This window comes from Apodemus sylvaticus, chromosome 2 (assembly GCF_947179515.1).
Source record: "Apodemus sylvaticus chromosome 2, mApoSyl1.1, whole genome shotgun sequence".
Lineage (NCBI taxonomy): Eukaryota > Metazoa > Chordata > Mammalia > Rodentia > Muridae > Apodemus > Apodemus sylvaticus.
The window spans coordinates 88,884,401-88,891,862 of NC_067473.1; the positions used below are offsets into that span (position 1 = coordinate 88,884,401).

Sequence of the window (7,462 nt, forward strand, 5' to 3'; positions counted from 1 at the left end):
CTAAAATTTATAGAAGAAAAACTGAACATACCTTAACGTTTAGCACAAGTGAAGATTTTCTGAATAGGAATCTAATAACATGGGAAATAAGACTAACAACTGATAAATCATCTCTCATAAAACCCAAAAGCATCTGTAGGAGAGAGTTGCTACCTTTATTTCCTGCTTTATCTCCAAACTTAGCCCACTGTGGATAATGGTACAGAAAGGGTATTGAGCACCAGTAGAAAGCTCATAAGGGCAAATAAAAGAAGCCTATGAATCATCAGGTAATCCAGAAAGTCTTGCAGTCCAAGGACAGAATTATAGCCAAAAACATATAGAAAGAATCACCTGAAAGGCAATGCTGCCAAGGCCAATAAAACTACCAGCTGCATCTTTCAGTTGTTGCAGGAAGCATGTATCAAAACTGCTTTCAGCAGAAAAGGTGGAGTGGCAGCTTTCATTGCACCCCAGTGTGAAATGATTCCAACTGAATGGGTATGCCCAAGGATTCAACTGGTTCTTAAATCCTGGTATAAAGCATGTATGCAAGTCTTAAGCATGGAAAGAGGAGACATACTTTATAGAAGACGCCAATAATGATCCATGGTGAGCTGAGGAGCATGGTTCACACTAGCCAAACTTTTTTGAAATATTTATGAAACCTGGACTGCATAAGAACTGCACACTGGTTGATAGAAAGATTTAATTGGGTGTTGATATAACAACCAAAGAGATTGTTCTTGTTGAAGTCATTGATTAATTCCTCTAGCCTCTGCTTATCATAACTGAGCCAGCACAATGACAGTCTTAGCGCATCTCCAAGAGATGACATTGGAGGGGCTCTGTATGATAAAGATAACTCTGAGTGTATTGCAGATAGACTGGCTTTTTTAATATGTCAGAGTATGGTCACAATATCGATGAGTTCAAATTCTGATAACTGAGAGCAAAATCCATAAGGTCTGTGAAAATTTAGGAATCTCATGTGAACCATGAGTAACATCTGCTTGTAAAAAATTAGCTGAAAGCTTGAGAATCAAAAAACAGAACTTGAAGTGGGTGGCATCCCTACTGTATTTGTGGCAGAAGCATGCAGAAGCAATGGTTAGAGACCCATGAAGCCTGGTCATTCTGCACATCCAGGTATCAGCTGACTTCCCATCACACCAGACTGGAGTGCTCAGGAAGAGTAGTCACCGTCTCTTTTCTTCTTTTCTTTCCTTTCCTTTCCTTTCCTTTCCTTTTCTTTTCTTTTCTTTTCTTTTCTTTTCTTTTCTTTTCTTTTCTTTTCTTTTCTTTTCTTTTCTTTTCTTTTCTTTTCTTTTCTTTCTTTTCTTTTTTCTTTTCTTTTCTTTTTTCCTTTCCTTTCCTTTCCTTTTTTTCTTTTACTTTTTTTCCTTTTTCTTTTTCTTTTTTTGGTTTTTCAAGACAGAGTTTCTCTGTGTAGACCTAACTGTCCTGGAACTCACTCTGTAGACCAGGCTGGCCTCGAACTCATTTATTCAACTATCCTTTTGCCTGTTCATTCATACTTACTCCATAATGTTTGGTTTCCTGCTCAGATATTTGGATTAGATAGCTGCTTGGTATGGGCCAAACAGCATGCAAACATTTTGAACAGGTAGATAAGATATCCAGGCAGGCTGGTGAGAAAAGCAAAGAACACTATTTGTAAGTAGGTGATTTTTTAATTTATTTTTTAGAACTCAAGAAGTTAGACTCCAGAAAACCGAACAACCCTATTAAAAAATGGGGTACAGAGTTAAACAAAGAATTCTCACCTGAAGAACTTCGGATGGCGGAGAAGCATCTTAAAAAATGCTCAACTTCATTAATCATTAGGGAAATGCAAATCAAAACAACCCTAAGATTTCATCTTACACCAGTCAGAATGGCTAAGATTAAAAATTCAGGAGACAGCAGGTATTGGAGAGGGTGTGGAGAAAGAGGAACACTCCTCCACTGCTGGTGGGGTTGCAAATTGGTACAACCACTCTGGAAATCAGTCTGGCGGTTCCTCCGAAAACTGGGCACCTCACTTCCAGAAGATCCTGCTATACCACTCCTGGGCATATACCCAGAGGATTCCCCACCATGTAATAAGGATACATGCTCTACTATGTTCATAGCAACCCTATTTATAATTGCCAGATGCTGGAAAGAACCCAGGTATCCCTCAACAGAAGAGTGGATGCAGAAAATGTGGTATATCTACACAATGGAGTACTATTCAGCCATTAGAAACAATGAATTCATGAAATTCTTAGGCAAATGGATGGAGCTAGAGAACATCATACTAAGTGAGGTAACCCAGACTCAAAAGGTGAATCATGGTATGCACTCACTAATAAGTGGTTATTAACCTAGAAAACTGGAATACCCAAAACATAATCCACACATCAAATGAGGTACAAGAAGAAAGGAGGAGTGGCCCCTGGTTCTGGAAAGACTCAGTGAAACAGTATTCGGCAAAACCAGAACAGGGAAGTAGGAAGGGGTGGGTGGGAGGACAGGGGAAGAGAAGGGGGCTTATGGGACTTTCGGGAAGTGGGGGGGGGGGCTAGAAAAGGGGAAATCATTTGAAATGTAAATAAATTATATCGAATAAAAAAAATTAAAAAAAAAGTTACATATTCCTAGACTGCATGTAAAAACAAATCAAGCAAGACAATTTTCTATCAGGCAACTGGAATTGTATAAATTTCTAAATGAACAAACACATCTGCAGATTTATGAGTTGGTAGATGGTCTGCTAGTATTTGTTTTTAATGTATTTTAGTTCCACATGCTGATGTATGCCTGTAATTCTAGCACTCCAGAGGTAGAGTCAGCAGAATCACATTAATTTCAAGACCAGCCTAGACCTTTCAGTGAGAACTTGAATCAAAACAAACAAAAACAAGCTAACAAACACTTTATAGGTTGTAAAATTAGTATAAGACTGTTAATTTCTTTGTCATCCCCTGTATGGTGATGGCCAGGTATGCAACATCAGCAAAGAAATACCATTTATGAGAATGGTGAGATGTCTCAACCATTTAAAATTCATACTTGTCTCCTACAGAGGACAGAGTTTGATTCCCTGGTATTCATGCTGTGTGGCTCTTTCTCCAACTTCAGGGAATCCCTCACCTCTTGTTTCCTTATTACCTGCATTCACATGCAAATAGACAGGGACACACACATATATATAATTTAAAATAATAATAAAACTTTTGTTTGAAAAGAGGTATCAGGCTCCTTTTAGCAAGCACTTCTTAGCAATAGTGTCTGCCACCAAATAGTGTTTGTTTCTGATGACCTTTCTTTCACTCTCTACTCTACCCATTGTCTCCAGATTTGCTCCCTTGACTATTTTATTCCCCCCTTTAAGGACTGAAGTATTCACACTTTGGTCCTCCTTCTTGGCATCATGACTTCAGTGAATTGTATCTTGGGTATTCGGAGCTTTGGGCTAATATCCACTTCTCAGTGAGTGCATACCATGTGTTTTCTTTTGTGATTGGGTTACTTCACTCAGGACATTATTTTCTAGTTCCTTCCATTTGCCTAAGAATTTCATGAATTCATTGCTTTTTTTTTCAATTTTAAAAATTTATTTTTACAGATAAAAGCTGTAAGTAAATGATTGATTTTCATAAAATTTTATTTCCAAAATCAGGATGCCAGTCCATGGGTCATAGTTTGCCAACCCCTGCTTTAGAGAAATAGTGATTTATTTTCTTCTTCATGTCATAAAAAAGACCTGAAGCATGCAGTTGTGACAGTTCAACCCGATGCTGTCTGGTGCTGCCACCATCTGAAGGCTCACAGAGGAGCAGGAGGACCCAATTCCTGGGAGGCCCAGTCTCATGACTGACAAGTGCTCTTGTCATGACTGACAGTTGCTCTCGTTGTGAGGGTTATTTGAATGTCCCCACAACATGCAGGCTGGGTTCTCCAAGAACAAACTGTTCAAGGAAACAGAGTTGAAGCAATGCTTTTGGGGGTGGCTTTTCATTACGCTTTGTTCCTTTGATGATACAGATCAACTCCAGTTCACTGAAATAAAAGCTTACAATGGCCGTAATACAAGGGGGTCTCCGGCATCCGAAGAAGCATCTGAAACTATGATTCATGCCATATACCTGGACATCGAGAAAAGGGACATCTCTGAAGAGAAGGACCTAGGTAGTGACAGTCACTAGAGTTGTCTATCTACCACTATTCTTCACTATATTGTCTAAGGACAGCTGGGAAGACTCCCACCGCAGGGGACACCTGCAGCATATGGAGTTAGCCAAGGTTAGGAGAATTTGAAGGTCCTAGAGTAGTGTGGAAACAACAGCTATAAGAGGCATCTTTGCACAGAACAGCTAATGCTCCCTTGGCTTCTGGCCTCTGTTATGCACCAGGCTGCTCCTGAGAGGATGAAGTCTGTGCTCCCTCCACTTTACTGTGCAAAGCCAAGCTTGCCTTCTTTGCTGAGACAACTGCCCACGAGACCCTCAGTTTTCCATCTCTGTCTTTCAAAACAGCTCAAGAGATTTCAAATATCCTTAGTCGCTTTTCTCAAGGCAGACCACCATGCCAGAATCTCTGAGGGACTAAAAACTTAAAGGATCCTGATGCGGTTCCCAGGTGGAGAGTTTCCCCTGTGAACACCAGAGTCCTTTCCTTGTAGCTGGAGACAGGACTAGATGTCCTGACAGCCACCTTCCACTTGTAACTCATTTCTTTTTTTTCAATTGTATTTTTATTTTATTTGATATATTTTTTATTTACATTTCAAATGATTTCCCCTTTTCTGGTCCCCCACTCCCCGAAAGTCACATAAGACCTCTTTCCTCCCCCTGTTCTCCCACCCACCCCTTCCCACTTCCCTGTTCTGGTTTTGCCTTATACTGCTACACTGAGTCTTTCCAGACCAAAGGGCCACTCCTCCATTCTTCTTCTACCTCTTTTGATGTGTGGATTATGTTTTGGGTATTCCAGTTTTCCAGGCTAATATCCACTTATTAGTGAGTGCATACCATGACTGATCTTTTGAGACTGGGTTACCTCACTTAGTATGATGTTCTCCAGCTCCATCCATTTGCCTAAGAATTTCATGAATTCATTGTTTCTAATGCCTGAATAGTACTCCATTGTGTATATATACCACATTTTTTGCATCCATTCTTCTGTTGAGGGATACCTGGGTTCTTTCCAGCTTCTGGCTATTATAAATAGGGCTGCTATGAACATAGTGGAGCATATATCCTTATTACATGCCAGGGAATCCTCTGGGTATATACCCAGAAGTGAGGTACCCAGTTTTCTGAGGAACCGCCAGACTGATTTCCAGAGTTGTTGTACCAATTTGCAACCCCACCAGCAGTGGAGGAGTATTCCACTTTTTCCATTTCCTTGCCAACACCTGCTGTCTCCTGAGTTTTTAATATTAGCCATTCTGACTGGTGTAAGGTGAAATCTCAGGGTTGTTTTGATTTGCATTTCCCTGATGACTAATGAAGTTGAGCATTTTTAAGATGTTTCTCTGCCATCCAAAGTTCTTCAGGTGAGAATTCTTTGTTTAACTCTGTACCCCATATTTTAATAGGGTTATTTGGTTTTCTGGGGTCTAACTTCTTGAGTTCTTTGTATATACTGGATATTAGTCCTCTATCTGATGTAGGGTTGGTGAAGATCTTTTCCCTATTTGTTGGTTGCTGATTTGTCCTTTTGATGGTGTCCTTTGCTTTACAGAAACTTTGCAATTTTATGAGATCCCATTGCTTTTAATACTCCATTTCATAAATGTACCACATATTCTGTACCCATTCCTTTGTTAAAGGACAACTGGGCTTTTTCCATCTTCTGGCTATTATAAATAAGCCTACTATGAACATAGTACAAGCGTGTGTGCTTGTTATGTGTTGGAGAATCTTTTGGATATATGCCCAGTGGTATAGCTGAGTCCTCAGGTAGTACTATGTGCAATTTTCTGAGGAACCACCATACTGTTTTCCAGAGTGGTTATACCAGCTTGCAATCCCATCAGCAATGGAGGAGTGTTCTACATCCTAGCCAGCATCTGCTGTCACCTGAGTTTTTGAGCTTAGCCATTCTGATGGGTCTGAGGTGGAATCCCAATGCTGTTTTGATTTGCATTTCTCTGATGACTAAGGATGTTGAACATTTCTTTAGGTGCTTCTTGGCCATTCTGTATTCTTCAGTTGAGAATTCTTTGTTTGGCACTGTACTCCATTTTTAATAGGGTTTTTTTGCTTCTCTGGAGTCTAATGTCTTGAGTTCTTTGTATATATTGCTTATTAACCCTCTATCAGATGTAGGATTGGCAAAGATCCTTTCCTAATCTGTTGGTTGGCATTTTGTACTCTTGACAGTGTCCTTTGTCTTACAGAAGCTTTGCAACTTCATGAGATCCCATTTGACAATTCTTGATCTTAGAGCATAACCCATTTGTGTCTTGGTCTGAAACTGTTCCCATGTGCCCATGCATTCTATGCTTTTTTCCAGTTTATTTTCTAATAATTTTAGTGTATATGGTTTTATGTGAAGGTTCTTGATCCACTTGGACTTGGGATTTATAACCAAAACTACAAATAGTCAAGATACAGTTCATAGGCCACATGAAGCTCAAGAAGAAGGAAGACCAAAGTGTGGGTACTTAGGTCCTTCTTAGCAGGGGTAGCAAAATATTTATGGGAGCAAATACAGAGATAAAGTAGGGAGCAGAGACTGAAGGAAAGGCTATCCAGAGACTGTCTCACCTGGGGATCCATCACAATACAATCACCAAATCCAGACACTATTGTGAATGCCAAGAAGTACATGCTGACAGTAGCCTGATACAGTTCTGTCCTGAGAAGCTCTGACAGTCTGTCATATCATAACTAACCATTGATCTGATGATGGGGTCCCCAATGGAGGAGTTAGGGAAAGGAATAAAGTAGCATAAGGGGTTTGCAGTGCCATAGGAAGAACAACAATATCAACCAAGCAGAGAGCCCTGTGTCTAAACAACCATCCAAGGATTTCACATGGAGGGACCCATGGCTACAGCTCCATATGTAGCAGAGGATAGTCTTGTTGGTCATCAATGGGAGAAGTGCCCTTGGTCAAGTGAGGGCTTGATGACCCAGTATAGGAGAATGTGAAGGCAGGGAGGTGGGAGTGGGTGGGAAGGTGAGGGAACATCATCAAAGAAGCAAGAGGAGGGGGCTTCTGTGGGACAGGGAGTTTCTGAGGAGGAGGGAATCAAGAAAGGGGTTAACATTTGAAATGTAAATAATTAACATAACCAATAAAAATTATGTTTTTAATTGGATTTTAAAAAAGAAAGAAAGCAAGAACAATCAAGTTCAAGAAGTTATTAAATGTCCATGGGGAAGAGCTACCAAGAGAGGGGATATAGACCACTCTTGCTTTCATCTTTGAGAATGTTTTCCATTTCATTAGTGCATTTATTGATTGGCTGTTTGGATTCTTTTTT

General features: G+C 40.1%; 1 pseudogene; it reads left to right on the top strand.

Moving 5' to 3' along the window:
- The first annotated feature begins 257 nt into the window (after positions 1–257).
- Positions 258–770, top strand: LOC127677943 (bifunctional phosphoribosylaminoimidazole carboxylase/phosphoribosylaminoimidazole succinocarboxamide synthetase-like; annotated as a pseudogene).
- Positions 771–7,462: the final 6,692 nt, after the last annotated feature.